The following is a 16382-nucleotide window of genomic DNA, read 5'->3' as shown; positions in this document are numbered from 1 at the left end:
CTGGCCTTGTTTTCACTGATAATACGGAGCTTTTCCATCATCTCTTTCTGCAGATGTAGTCAATTTGATTTCTGCTTATTCCATCTGGAAATGTCAATAATGTCAGTGGTTATAGTATATATTTTTCTGTTGTTCTGTTACTGTAACTCCAAAGTTATTTGGTCTTACTTTTTCTATGTATTTATTTTAAGATTATTATAATTTTTATTACCTTTTTTCCTTCTTCCCGAACACCATTTACAGATCTCCTTTGTCTGTATTCTATATTTTTTGTTTTTGAAATATAATTCTATATATACAGTATTTTTTGGAGTCCTGGTGTGGCACTGTATGATAAGCACTGGACAAAGTGCAAGGCCGGCTATTCAAATTCACCATCTGCTCTTTGGAAATCCTACACAGGGTTACTATGATTCAGAACCTGCTTAAAAACAGTAACAATAACAGTGTTTAAAAAATTTTTGTGTGTTATTTCTACCAGAACATTAACAATATCTTTGGCATTGTTTAAAGTTTTATACAAGTCAAACCTGAGACAAAGATTAGAAAGAAAGCACTTTATTTGGGATGCACTTCAAGGAAGTTGGAAAGTGAGATGAGAAAGCAATTAGACAATAAAGGCAAGGCTGTGTTCATTACCTTGGGTTCAATCCCTATGAAAGGATGCAGGGAACATGTTACAGAATTGTCAGACTGAGGAATGAATAACATAGGTTCCTAATTCTCATCATTTCTTGGCTGAAGTTCATTCCTGAGGTATAAAATATCAGTGCTTTTAGTGTACCCTGTAGCCAGTATAGAGTTCTGGTGTGGCACTGTGGGTTAATGTGCTGGACTACAAAGTCGGTTTGAACAACAAGGTAGGCTATTCAAACTCGCCAGCTGCTTCTCAGAAACCCTATACAGAGTCACTAGGGGTCAGAACCAACTCAATGGCACTTAACAGCAACAACAGCAACACAGCCAGTATGGAGTGCGGTTGGTCCAAATGATAATCAATGGACTGCAAACCATAACATCCTCAGTTCCAGCTGACAGCCACTCTGCGGGAGAAAGATGAGGCTTTCTGCTTCCTCAAAGATTTCAAAAGCCTCAGAAACCCTAAGCAGGGTTGCTATGAGTCAGAATGGACTCAAAGCCACTTAACAACAACATAGAAGTGAGAATATGCTCCTTAGAAGTGAGAATAGAGAGAATTCATTTCAGGTAATTTGTACATGTCATCAGGAGAAGTCACTCCCTGGAGGCGGACATCATTCTTGGTATTGTCGTTATTAAGTGCCAATGAGTAGGTTCCATCTTATAAGGACCCTGTATAGGTTTTCCAAGAAGTGGCTGGTCAACTTGAACCACAGACCTTGTGGTCTAAATCAACCTTATGGTGAGGTGCTTATCCTATAGTGCCACATCATGACTCCTGTTAAAGTAAAGGATTAACCAAAAAGAAGAAAACCCTCAAGGAGGTGGGTTGACAGCGGCTGCAGCAATGGGCTCAGACATTACAATTGTGAGGATGGAGTGTAGATTTTCAGGACTGGGACATATTTCTTTCTGTTGAAAACAGGGTCACTATGAGTTGGAACCAACTTGTTGGCACTTATAACAACAAAAACACATAAGACACAAAATTTTCCTGCATGATGGATGATTTTAGACAGAGAAATACAAGAAGCTATCGACTTGTCTGCAGTCCCCAGGATAACTTGAGAAGATATGGGCATGATCTTTATTGACTCTATTACAACCATTGTCTTTATTTCTGTATATTACATTTTTTCTGTAATTTTTCTATTGCTAGTAACATGCTTTTCAATAAGTCTTATTTCTTTATTCTCCTCTATTTCTTTCCTGAGTTTACCAATTAAAATTTTTTTCCTTCATATAAAATTTTTCTTTCTCTTTCTTTGGTCTTCTCCTCTCATTCCATCTTCTACTGCTGCTTCTCTTTTCTCCTTCTCTGCCTCGGCCAGCATCCATAAACCAAAAACAAACCAATCTGTTAACAAGCAGCCTGATTCAGCTATACTGCCACCACAATGTCCACTGCTTTGTACATTGCCATGTCATGCCCTAGATCTCTACTCCATTGGCTCTTGGGAGAACTTAGAGGCCACTGGAAGCCTGCCTGTTCCTTGCAACCTTCTTTGCTCACTACAAACATTACCATATTTTACAGTGAATTTATGTTAACGGTATTTGTGTGGATGTGGTGTTTGTATGATTTCACTAGAGTGATATAAAGTAGCACAAAATGTACTACATTTTACAGTTTGATTTCACAATTTGTCTAGAGCTATAGATGGTTTTTTGTTTCATTGAGAGAAAGTCTCTCTCTCTTTTCCGTTGACAGTAGGTCTCATGATAATGGAAGACTAAAAGCATTTTTCACTTAATTATCTTTAACCATAAATTGTTAGAAAGATTAGAGAGAGTCCTTTGTTATTTGGGGGGCTTTAGGAATTCAATAATTTTAAAGATCATATATGGACAGAGAAGAAAAATCATTATACTTAGATAAAAGGATCAAACCAGTTGCCTGAGATTATGACTCATGACAACCCCTTATGCGTCAGAGTAGAACTGAGCTCCTTGGGGTTTTCAATGGCTAAGTTTTTGTAAGAACACCACCAGGCCTTTCTTCTAAGATTATCCTGTGAAATAATGCCATTAACCACTGGTGGTTATGTGCTGTGGAGTCGGTTCTGACTCACAATGACCCTGTACAGGGTTTCCGAGGCTGTAAATCTTTACAGGAGCAGAAAGCCTCATCTTTCTCCCATGGAATAGCTGGTAGTTTCGAACTGCTGACCTTAAGGTTAACAGCCCAATTCGTAGCCACTATGCTACCAGAGCTCCTTAACCACTGGAGGGGGCGGGGGGAAATATTGCCAGTTTTCTGTTAAGATATGAAAACAGATTATTTTAATTACCATTTGTCTTGCTCTTGTTAACTTTCTCTAGAATGGGAGAGCTAATAAATAACTATAATAATTTTTGGGAAAGGTAACGGAAAAAAAGAAGAACTAGCATTCTCTATGAACTAAAATTTTCTTCTAATAAAAACTTGTGGGAATTTCTTCAACCACTAGTTTACTCTGCTTTGTTCACTACTTGATTGATAAACTGGACCAGCTTTCTTTTCTCTAAGGGTCATGTCCAATGAGTCCAAAAGGGTTATTTCAATGATATAATCGCTCCCTGATTCAAACACTTCCCCTGTGTCAGTTTGTGAGCTTTATATATAGATTTTATGTTCAAAATATAAAAAGGCACTAAAAGATGTTTTTTATGGTATGGGCATGAGGGAAACACAAATAGCAGCTTTATAATATAATCCTTGCTAGTTTAAGGATTTTACCTGTTCCTCACAAATGTTTATTATTGATTTAATTCTTTTTTGTAATTAAGAAGAAAGAAATTAAAAGTGTTAATAATATAGCAACACTTTAAGATAGACAGAACAATTTAAAGAGTTTTGTACGATCAATTGTATCTACAATAAAAACAGAAGCGCTGTTGATTTTCTGTTGACTCACCAAGCTCTGTCAGTGTATAGAGTGGATCTGGATCTGTTTACACCTTGGCAGATGGCTCCTCAGGCAGTGAAAATCAGGGAAACACTTACAGGTATAAATGAATTTTCAAAGCATTAAAACATTTTTTTTTTAAAGAAAGAACTTCATCAGACCAGAGTTGTATGTTTTCTTCTAATGAAAACTTTACTCATGCCAATAAATATCTAGAAAAGTTCTGGTTAGAATCAGAGCTTGAAATTTAGCTAACATTAACATTTCTATCTAATTTTAAGGCATCAATCCATATAAATAGAAAACTAGGTTTTTGACAGCTATTTCACCTATTAGACAGGCAGTATGTCATCTAGTCAGTTCTGACTCATAGTGCCCTGGGTAGGGTTTCTGAGACAGTAAATCTTTGTGGGAGCAGAAAAGTCTACTATTCTTCCTCCTGCCGAGTAACTGGTAGATTGTAATTGTTGACCTGTGGTTAGCAGCCGTTTGTAATCCACTACGCTGACAGGGGCTCTGGTAGCGTAGTGGTTACAAATCGGGCTGCAAATCTTAAGGTCAGCGGTTCGAAACTACCAGCCGCTCCGCGGGAGAAAGATGAGGCTTTCTACTCCCGTAAAGATTTACACCCTCGGAAACCCTGTACAGGGTCGCTATGGGTCGGAATCGACTCGAAGGCACTTAACAACAACAACAACAATGCTGATAGGGCTCTATTAGATAAGAGATATGAATTCTTATTCCCTATAGCAATATCCTGGAGTCCTGGTGTGGTGCTATAGACTAAGCACTAGACTGCAAGGTCAGTTTGAACCTCCAGGTCGGCAGTTAGAACTCACCAGCCTATACAGGGTTATTGTGAGTCAGAACCGACTTGAAGGCACTTAAAAACCACAACAGAAACATAACAATAGACTTAGAAGCCAGGATGGCAAGACTGCATCTATCATACTTCAAACATGTTATAAGGAGGGACCAGTCCCTGGAGAAGGACATCATGCTTGGTAAAATGGAGGGTCAGCAGAAAAAGAAGAAGACATGGGCTGACAAGAGTGGTAGCAGCAGTAATGGGCTCAAGTATGACAATTGTGAGGCTAGTGCAGGACCAGGCAGTGTTTCATTCTGTTGCTATGAGTTGGAACAGACTCAATGGCACCTAACAACATAGCAATATCCCTCTCATCAACACAAAAAAATACAAGGAGACTTGGTGAGGCACCAGTTAAGTGCTTGGCTGCTAACTCACTAACCCATCCAATTGCTCAGCAAGGAAAGACGACAATAAATCCCAAACAGACAGCAACCTAGAAATGCCTGTTGGGCAGGTCTAATCACAGCAGTTCACTGGGAGCTGAAGTTGACTCTACAAGAACAATATGTTGTTGTTGTTGTTATGTGCCGTGGAGTCGGTTCCGACTCATAGCGACCCTGTACAGGGTTTCCGAAGCTGTAAATCTTTACGGGAGCAGAAAGCCTCATCTTTTTCCCGCGAAAGATCTGGTAGTTTCGAACTGCTTACTTTGCGGTTCGCAGCCCGATTCATAACCACTACGTTATAGACTAAACCAAACCCTTGCTATCTAGTCGATTCTGACACATAGTGACCTTACATAAGTTTCCAAGACTATTAAACATTATGGGAACAAACAACTTCATTTTTCTCCCATGGAATGTTTGGTGAGTTTGAACCACCAGCCTTGCAGTTAACAGTCCAACACCTAATCCAAACAAGAGATGATGGAGCAAAATATTTTTAATGTTGTTCACAGGTTAGTTTGCAGGTACAGCTGAATTTTCTTTGAGTAGGATCCAGAACTCTCCTTTCTCTTTTCCTCATTCATTTTTTTTTTTTTTAAATCCTGCCCCACATAGTTTCTCTCTATTCATGTTGGAAAGTCCCTTTTGTCTAGATCTTCACATTTTTCGGAGTAATGCACTCACAAGATAAGTCTCTATTACTAGCAGTGAGCCTATACCTTAATGTAACTTTAAAGAATCTCTTCCTTACATTTTGGGCTGAGAGTCTAGAGGAATAAAGAGAATAAACATATAGTGTTCTATTGGTTGGAATGGAAATTTACAGAGAACTTCAACTGGCTTTATACATTTTGAATTTCCATTCCCATAACATTTTATATGTATCTATGATACAGTGAATTATGTCCATAGTCTCTGAAGTCCTGGTGTGGAGCTGTGGGTTAATGCGCCAGACTGCAAAGCCATTTGAACTGCAAGGTTGGCGGTTCAAGCTCACCAGCTGCTCCTTGGAAACCCTATACAAGGTGCTATGGGTCAGGAATGACTCAATGTCTTTGGAGTCCTGGTATGGTGCTGTGGGATAAAGCACTAGACCACAGTTAGAACTGACTCAGCAGCACTTAACAATGACAGCAACAACTATAGTCTATGTAACTCCCACCAAATGACTGGATGGGGCCATGCAAATGGAGTGTGTGGGACTTGGTTGTTAACTGCTATCAAGTAGATTTCAACTCATAGAGCTATAGGGTTTCTGAAGAGCAGCTGATGGGTTTGACCCACTGACCTTGTGGTTCACAATCCAGTGCTGATCCTACAGCACCACACTAGGATTTTAAGGATTGTTTAATTTTGCCAGCCTGCTTGGTTCCAGATGAGTCATCTCAGAACCCCAAATCTCTAAGAAAGAACCATGAGTGGGCGCAAGATCTCTGCATGGAAACGCAGTGGCAGCAGAGGCAGAAGCCCATAGAGACAGAGCAGCAAGCTTCCTGAGTACAGCTGACTGCCTTTGGGAAGGAGGCTGACTTACAGAATAGGCCCTTTGGGCATTTATCTGAAGTGCTAAATGAGTTTGTAACATTTGCCTAACAGGAAAGAGGTCAAGGACCTGCAGGTTTGAGAGGCAGAGGACAAGAGCCAGGGATGGCTGTGGTACTGCTAAGTCGAAGCACTCCAGCCATGACAACTCTGTTTCTGATGCTGAATCAGACCCTATTAACTTGCTTACTAAACCCCACAATGGTGGCTATTGTCTGTGACTTCTGTGTGGCCACAGATTCTTGAACTCAGCACAGAAGCAGACTATGATGAGAGGATGGTGGGGGTCAGAATACGGTAAAGAAGATTGTAAGGTGAAGGCATGACTGATCTCCACCTCATAGGAATCCGTCTTGTCTTGGTGATTCTCCTCTTTTCTCTTGTAAAGTTGGGGAAGCTCTGACATAGCCCCTACACCATTTTTTTTTTGCAGTTTTGCTTAGCGAAAACAAAGGCTAGGAAACAGGAGCTAAAAGCCAAATGACCTGAAGGCAGCACGATTTTGAGTTCCTCTTTGGTGATTCAGAACAGATCTTAATTTTATGGGATGTTAAAAATGTTCATAGCTAATACATCAATCTCTTTAGTTTTATTTTATTTGTTCTGTTATTTTTATGAGCTTCACTCTTTATTGTGTACAGCCTCAGCCTGACCTCCAACCCCAGGACACTGGGGATCTCTTCTTGTCTATGCTTTAACCCCTCCTCCTGCCCAATAAATAAAAGGGGGGGGGTGTAGACATACAGATCTAAGGAGTGGTGGGAGGGATGATGTCCAGGGCCCAGAACTGTGTCTGCAGTGAGGCTAATTGGGGGAGAATAAATAGAGCATCGATCCCATAATGGGGTGAAGAAGACCTCATGCTGGCACGAGGTAGTGAAAGGCACAGGGAGGAGGCCAGAAGCTGGTCCAGGAACCAGCCTGCAGCTTGCTGGCATTCCCACTTGGCAGGCAAGACAGATCCCTGATGACAACTTCCTGGTCCCACCAAGAGGACCTGAGAGCTCTGTTGCCAAGACCACCATCTCTTCTCCTCCTCTCTCCCCAGTGGAACCAGCCATCATGTGTCAGGCAGGGCATTCTCAGGCATGTGTCAGGCCAGGGGTGGGTATGTGTCTCTGGGCCCCTGGGCAAGTGGAGGGAAGTAGTGCCTACTGGCTCTAGGCTCCTGGCTCCTCCTCAGTGGAGATCTCTAGCTCTGACTTCTAGCTGCGGCCTCCTGGGGTGTTAGCTGGTAGAACTGGCCTCCTAGGCCCCCTGGGTCCTTTGTAACTGGTGTAGCCATAGCTCTTCTAGGCCTTGCCACAGCTCCTGGAGTTCTAGGGCCTCTTGCTCTTCCTGCTGCTTTTCTAGCTTATATGGGGCTTTGAGCTCATCATAGAGTTCTACGTTCATCTCCAGGAAAGCCTTAAGCGCATTGTAGATCAGAGAGGCAATCATTTGATTCCAGTACTCCTTGGAGACCAGGTAGAGGGTCCCTAACACAGCAGGCAGCACAGTGTAGCAGTTGTCCTCAATGAGGCTCAGGATATACTCATTGTTCCAGACGTACAGGACTCACTCTGCAACCTGGAAATGGAAACTGAAGAAGCAGTGAGCCACCTGTTTGAAGCGAAGCTCCTGGATTTTCATGGATTGGAAGGGTTCAATGATGTCAACAGTCTCTTCCATCTCCCCCAGAAACATCACCTCATTCCGAGTTTTGGGTCAATACTTGAGCAGCCCTGGGATCATGTCTCTGACAGGGTGATATCCTTCTCTATGAACTGAACCATAGAGTACACTTGCTGGGCCTGAAAGACAGATAGTGACTTAGAGTGCCGGGGGATCAGGACCCAGGTCAGGAACTGTTTGTGCTCCGTCTTCAGGGGCAACTCTGAAGCCATTGATGATGAGTCCCAAGATCTCCAGCCACATAGTTGAAATGCTCAAGCTCAAAGATGTGATTATACTATTTGTGGATGTGGCACTCAGTCAGTCCCAGGACCTTGCCACGGACCTGTGCAGGGTGGTCTTGAGGTACTCGTGTTCCCGGGGATCCTCGCTATCAAACATCTCCAAGAGCATCAGGACAAATTTAGATCCACATATCTCTGGGCCACAAAAGGCAGGAAGTCTGGGCACATCATTGTCTTTTAAAAAAATAAATAAATAACTTCTATTGACTTCTTTAAATAGGTATTGCATTTATAGAATTTAAGATTCTAAAGGTACAAAGTGATATGAAGTGGAAATTACACCTTTCATCCAGTTTCCATCCCTGGCGGACATCAGTATTACCAGTTTCTACACAGAACTTTGAAAGCTAGAAGACATGCCTTTTGAAGGTCTAGAATGCATGTCTCTAATAATAATGCGTATTAACTTTAAAATAAGTATTCTGCTTTTCACTTCAGAAAAGTAGCATTTCTTGAATTAAGGTGATGTTCTGTTGAAGCATCCAGGAAGATGTATCAAAATAACATCCAATATATTGTATCCATTCTACTGGCCCCGCCCTCCTGCACACCTTTTATTTACTCTCTTAACAGAGGAATTGTGTTATAAAAGGAAGAGGCTGAGATTTGGAACACATCTAAACCCTATACTGTTACTATGAAGAAAGAATAATCATAGTATCATTTTGTCTCAGTGTTTCCATTTGTGACAGAGAAATCATATATGGCTACTGCTACTTTATAAGCAATAACAGAAGTGACAGCTAGGAAAAGCTTTTCAATTAGAGGAAAAAAAAGAGTTATATAAACACCTAGTAGTATGTAATCTAAGTATGCTGGTGGCACTGTAGGCTAAGCACTGGACTGCTAACCACAAGGTTGGCATGTCAAACCCACTAGTGACTTCATGGGATAAAGATGAGGCTTCTGCTCCCTTGTACAGATGGACAGCCGTTGGTGGCCAGGAGGCAGGCTTGCAGAATGCACCCTTTGGTTGTTTAAATAATTATATATTCCCGAGTGTTTTTCTATACATCAAAAACAAAACAAAACAAAATAGAGGGAATGATGATGCATGGAGGGGATTGTAATCATTGCATTGAAACGAAATACGATAGGATGAGTGTAAAACCAATATTCTCCCATTTAAGCTATCACTCAATTCACAATAAAAACGTAAAAAAAATGTACAGCCATGGAAATACTATTTTGAGTTGAAATGAGTCAGAAGCAACTGATTGGTACCTATGAAATCATATCTGAAAACAGAAAAGAAATGAAAGTAGAAAAGAGCAGAAATCATGATGAAACTCTTGGCTAACATCCATATATCTCAGCACCTATATTTTAGAAAGAAGGAACACTGTTCTCTTAAAAGATGTACAAAGACCATGTAACTAATGTCAGACATGTATACACAATCAGAAAAGAATCGTCTCAGGAACGCAAATTTTCTGAGATTTTTTTTTTTTTTTTCTTCTCCCCTCAGCTTCTCATTTGCTTTCTGTCATAAACTGTATATCTGGAAGAATCTTGGTTTTGGGGAAATTGTGGCTAGGTTCCTTTGAGTCAGTTCCGACTCATAGTGACCCTCTGTACAGTAGAATTAAACATAGCCTGGACCTGTGACATCCTCACAGTTGTTATATTTGAGCCTGTCGTTGCTGCCATTGTGGTCACCCGTCTCACTGCGTGTCTTGCTTTTTCACTGACCTTTCACTTTTCCAAACATGTCTTTTTCCAGGGACTGGCTTATGCTGATAACATGTCCAAAAAATGTGAGACAAAGTATCACTCTTTGTCTTTATATCATCTAGCTATACTTCTTCCAGGAGTCCTGGTGTGATGCTAAAGGATAAGCACTGGACTGCAGAGTTACTTTGAACTGAAAAGTCCATAGTTCAAATTCACCAGCCACTCCTCAGAAACTTTATACAGAGTCACTATGAGTTAGAACTAACTCAATGGTACTTAATAACAAAAAACAACATACTTCTTCCAAGACAGAATATACCAGGCAGCCCATGGTGTAGTCACTATTCTTCTCCAACAACATAATTCAAATATATCAATTCATCTTTGGTTTTTCTTATTTGTTCTCAAGTTGTCACATGCATATGAAACGATTTAAAGGATCATGGTTTGGGTAAAGCTCACTTTACTCCTCAGAGTTACGGCTTGTTCTTGAAAACTCTAAGGAGGATGTTTGCAGCAGATTTGATCATTACAATGCATTGTTTGATTTCTTGACTGCTGCTTCAGTGAGTTTTGATTGTGAATTCAAGTAAAATGAAATCTTTGATGGCTTCAGTATTGTCTCTATTTATCATGATGTATATTGACCCAGTTGTGAGGAATTTTGTTTTCTTTATATTGAGTTATAATCCACACTGAATACTATTTTCTTTAATCTTCATCAGTAAGTGCTTCAAGTTCTATTTGGTTTCAAGCAAGGTTGTCCCATCTGCATAACATAGATTGTTAGTTAATCTTAATTTTGTTTCTTCTAAACAAAATTATTTTCTCAGCATGAATTCTGAATAAGTATGATGAAAGAGTACAACTTGATCACTTTTTCCCTGATTTTAACCCATGCACTAGCCTCTTATTTTGTTTGAATGATTGCCTCTTGATCTATGACAGGTTCCACATGAACACAATTAAGTGCTCTGAAACTCCCATTTTTCACAATGCTATGAATAGTTTCTCATGATCCATATAGTCAAATGCCTTTACATAGTCGATAAAACACAAATTTATATCTTTGTGCATTCTCTGCTATCAACAAAGATCCATATAATAACAGCAATGATATCCCTCAATCCATATTCTCTTTTGAATTCATCTGGTGAGGTCTACATGTCTAGTCACTGCTTATGTTGCTGACTAGACATGTAGACCTTCCGGATGGAGTCAAATTGACTACATCTATAGGAACTGCTTATGTTGCTGAAATATGTACAATAGATAAATTGTTGGTCTTGCAAAATTATGTCATAAAATCTCTACCATTTTTCCTATCACCAAGATCATGGTTTCCAACAATTGACCCTCCTTCTTTGTTGCTACCTTTTCTCAATCCAGTCAAGAGTAATTACCAATGCATCTTGACTGAATGTTTGGTCAATTCCAAACTGCAGAAGTTGATAGAACTCTTCAATTTCTTTACCACTAATTTTGGTGGTTGTTAGGCAAATCTGAATAATAGCTTAATTAACTAACTTCCTTGTACGCATATAGATATGCTATCCCAGACAGCATTGTACTTCAAGATAGATCTTGATATGTTCTTTCTGACAATGAATATAACACCATTCCTTTTCAATTTGTCATTCCTGGTATTGTAATCACAAGATTGTCCTATTCAAAATGTCCTGTCAATTTCAGCTCACTAATGCACTCCATTTCGTTTCTGGTGACTTCTAATTTTCTTTGATTCATACTTCATACATTTCTTGGTATAATTATTAATGGATGTTTGCAGTTGTTTCTTGTAATATGAGTCATATCTCAATAGCAAATGAAGGTCTTGAAAGCTGCTACATTCATGTTATTAAGGATGAGGAAGTTCTCCCCCAGTCATATTTTCAATACCTTGCAATGTGAAGGACTCATCTTCTGATCCCATGTTAGATAATATTCCAATGTTATTCATAAGCTTTTCATTGTTGATTCCCTCAGAATTGAACTGCCTCTTCCTTCTTTCTAGTCTGCCTTAATCTGGAAGCTCCACAGAAACCTGTCCACCATTGGTGACCCTAGTGTTATTTAAAATACCAGTGGTATAGCTTCCAGCATCACAACAACATGAAATCCACCACAGTATGACAGACAGATAAACGCATTATGGTTTGGAAAAATAGATAATAGAACAAGATAATAAGACTATAATTTGTAAAGATGAGAAAGGAATCAAACAGGACTCTATGTTGTTGTTGTTAGGTGCCATCGAGTTGGTACCAACTCACAGAGACCTATGCACAAGAGAGCAAAGCGCCACCTGATCCTGGGCCAACCTCACTATTGTTGTCATGCTTGAGCCCATTGATGCTGCCACTTTGCCAATCTTTCTCACTGGGAGTCTTCCTTTTTTCTCTGACCCTCCACCTTACCAAACATGATATCTTTCTCCAGTGACTGGTCCCTCCTGACTGAAGTATGAAGTATGTCTGAAGTATGAGAGATGACGTTTGGCCATCCTGGCCTCCAAGGAGCACTCTGGTTGCACTTCTTCCAACACGGATTTGTTGGTTCAGATATACTTCGTACTTTAGTATGAAAATTGTTTAGAAATAGTACACTCATTTATAGTATTTTAATGCCAACATTTCTTTTATTTCCATACAAGCACTCTCCTTGTTATAAAAAGAGATTGGTCAGTGTTACCCAAGCCACATTTGCTCTCAATGGAAACTACACCAAAATGTTTATCTGTATCTCTAGAGTTCAAAGGATGGTTAGAATTTTTGCTGGTGGTGTTTCTTTTAAATAAAATATAATTTTGAACTAATGAGGCAGTTAAGATGACTAAGTAATTAATATAGAGTGGACCTGTCAGTCTCTGAAACAGCTATTCAGGATTTCTTCAAATCATGCCAGAAAACACTCTAACACAGATGCTAACACCTGCTCTTTCTAATGGCATTGCTTCAGATGCACTGTGGTACCTCTTAGCTCCCAGATATGCTCAGATTAATGGTAATTTTAAATATGTTGAATAAAATATCCAAGGAAAACAGTCCAGCAGAGTATCATACAGACATGTGCACTTGTTGCCTGTTTTCTGAGTGTTCTTTGATTGTGGTCCTGTCAAAAATCTTCATTTGCTTCCTGGGGTAGAAAACACAATATAGAACTTGGCTTTCTCAATTCTGAGAGCAATTGAGTACCCTGATAAAAGGAAAAGGAGTTCACATTCTTAGAGAGTATTAGTTCTCTCATCATCTCAGCTCCCTTGTTGCCATGGTCACCTCTCAGCAAACCAGAGCTCTCCCATAGCACCTCTTTGATGCTGCCTTTCTTCTACCTGTTTTTTCCTCTGTTGAGTTTTTGTGTGCCTCCCAGTTTCCTTCACCAGCACAACTTCTCTTCACTTTTGAAACAGGGTAGCAAGAAGGAAGATTTAGAAGATGTCAATGAGTCATGTTTAAAAGCAGCATACATAAAACTAAGAGTTCTAAGTATTTGAAAAGATATTGGTTTGTGTGTTATATAGCAACAAGAGGAAAGCTATCTAGTGTCTTCTATCCATCATGGGTGCAAAGAATTATTATAGACACTGGGTCCTTCTGAATTATGTTCCATATGCTTGATTATAAAGAGAAATTAAGTTTGGTGATAGTGGGCCAGTGAAAACTGTTTATTATTTTACTGGCAGTTGTTCCTAAATTTATTCTGCAGAAAGAAAGGGAGTGATGGTGGTTCAGGATAAACCAGCATTCCAAATATACATAGTACTTAGTGTCTTTGGAACTAGCTGTTATTTCAAGCACAGACATCTGAGTTTCTAAGAGAATTCAGAACACTCAATGTTAAATATCATATAAGGATATTATTTATATGGCCAGAGTATTAAAAAATGAGAAAATATTAACGAAAATGCATGAGATGCATAAGTTTTTCTTTAAAACAGATCTGACCGCTGTTCTTGGGGTCACATAGTCTCTTAATGTATTTTTTGTCCAACTAAACTTTTTGTTGCTATTGTTTTAATGGCATGTCTTCCTGGAAAAGCAGTTATAATTGTTATCTTATGCCATATTATTCATTTTGTTAGAGTTTGATTTTTGCTGCTGGTGTTTCTTTTAAATAAACTATACATTTTGAAATAATGGATTTGATTGTAATTTTTCCTGGAGGATATTTTACAAAGAGCAAAAAAAAACTTAAAAGAAAATGAAGTTTGCATATTTGTAAGGCCTTTGATGTATGTCTATTGGTGAGAGGCTACAAAGATTATAGATAGTATCTTTCTACAGTTATAAAAGATCTACAAGTAAGAAGCATTTTTTCTAATTACCTGATACAAAAAAATTGTAACACTCAAGTTGTTTTAGTATACAAGCAAGGACACAGGCAATTTTGAAAGGTATCACAAGATTTGCGTATTTATATTTAATAATTCATAACATTTTAAATTTAAAGACTGAGAGGAAAAAAGATTTACAAACAATTTGATTTGTTTTATTTATATTCAGGAATTGGTAATTAAAAAAAAAAAAAAAAGACTTTCACAAATCAAATCATCCTTTCCCAAAGGAGACTCCAAGCTTCCTAAAATCATGATCTTTTGGGCATGTGATAAATTGTGAAAAATCAATACTTTATTAACTGAGGAAAAACATCATTAGTAGTTGTTGAAAATCAATTTCATCTTTTATGTCTTTGGTGAAGCACTAGTCTTCATGCTTGAGAACTGGGCATTCCAATTCTATTTTTTTCTTCTAATTGCCATTTTTTTCCTGCCAAGGTTCTAAAAGTATCACAGCCTGGGAATACATAGTCTTTTCAGTCTTAGGCAGTTAAAATATGTAAATATATAAATCAATTGTGAAATGGTTACAAGTCAGGCTGATAACCTCAAAGTCAGTTGTTCAAAACTACCATTGGTTCTGTGTAAGAAAGATGAGGCTTTCGGCTCCTGTAAAGGTTTACAGCCTCGGAAACCCTATACTGGGTCGCTATGGGTTGGAACCAACTCCATGGCACACAACCACCACCAATAACAACATACACTGAAGACATTTATATCCATTATCAGTGCAATTAATCATTTTCTTTCTCATTATATAAATTGTTAAGTGCCTTTGAGTTCCGACTCATAATGACCCTGTATAGGGTTGCCAAGGAGCAGCTAATGAGCATGAACCACTGACCTTGCAGTCCAGCACATTAACCTGCAGCGCCACACTATTTTATAGCTTGTTGTTGTTGTTAAGTGCCTTCAAGTCGGTTCCGACCCATAGCGACCCTGTACAGGGTTTCCGAGGGTGTAAATCTTTACGGGAGTAGAAAGCCTCATCTTTCTCCCGCAGAGCGGCTGGTAGTTTCGAACCGCTGAGCTTAAGGTTTGCAGCCTGTCGTAACCACTACGCTACCAGAGCTCCTGGAAATATTAATATCAAACAAATGATTTTCTGAAAGTCCCTTTGGTGCAGTGGCTCTCATCAGCCGGTCATTTTACACCCACAGAAGATATTTTGTAATGACTATAGTTAAAATTCACTTGGGAAGAAAATCATAAACAATTGTGAAAAACTGCTGTATAGTACAGGTTTAGACACCTCAAAACCTTCACCACTAGGGTAAATTTAGTGTAAATGCAGAAAATTCTAGAAGAAAATTGTATGCTTATCAACATTTAAACAGATGGCTAGCAGCATGTTTTTGTGGAGAAATTCAATACATAGTTCTAGAAAACTAAATCTTCTCTTATAAAACTTGCCTTTGTTTACTGACCTCTCCTAACAATTTGTGGTGGTGGTGGTGGTGGTGTGGTAGTGGTTCCTACTCATAGGGACCCTGAATAGGGTGTCCAAGGCTATAAATCTTTATGGAAGCAGAAAGTTCCATCTTTCTCCTGCAGTACAGCTGGTAGTTTTGAACTGTTGACCTTAAGGTTAGCAGCCCAACTCGTAAATACTGTAGCACCATAAGATAAGCACTGGACTGTGAACCACAAAATCTGTGGCTCAAACCCACCAGCTGCTCCTTGGAAATCCCATACAGCTCCATTATGAGGTAGAGTCCACTGACGGCTTTTAATACCTACTAATACTTTTGGAGTAAAGTTTTACTAAAAGTAATACAGAAACGGCTACAATCATACATTGACAGAGAATTTCCAGAGGTTCAAGCCTGATTCAGAAGGGGCTGTGGAATGAGGGATATCATTGCTGATGTCTGATGGATTTGGCTGAAAGCAGAGAATATCAGAAAGATGTTTATCTGTGCTTTATTGACTATGCAAAGGCTTTTAATTGTGTGGATCATGACAAGATCTGGACAACGTTGCAAAGTTTGAGTATTCCGGAACACTTAATTGTGCTCATGAGGAATCTGTACCTGGACCAAGAAGCAGTTGTTTGAACAGAACATGGGAACACTGAATGGTTTGAAA

At 39.2% G+C, this 16382-nt stretch overlaps 1 pseudogene; it reads right to left on the bottom strand.

The window, feature by feature from the left end:
* Nucleotides 1-7553: 7553 nt before the first annotated feature.
* LOC102813694 overlaps nucleotides 7554-16382 on the bottom strand; it is a 77984-nt pseudogene continuing 69155 nt past the window's right edge.

This window comes from Chrysochloris asiatica, unplaced genomic scaffold, assembly GCF_000296735.1.
Source record: "Chrysochloris asiatica unplaced genomic scaffold, ChrAsi1.0 scaffold00084, whole genome shotgun sequence".
Taxonomy (NCBI): domain Eukaryota; kingdom Metazoa; phylum Chordata; class Mammalia; order Afrosoricida; family Chrysochloridae; genus Chrysochloris; species Chrysochloris asiatica.
The sequence above is the reverse complement of the archived record's forward strand: the minus strand, read 5'-3'. Positions and strand labels throughout refer to the sequence as shown.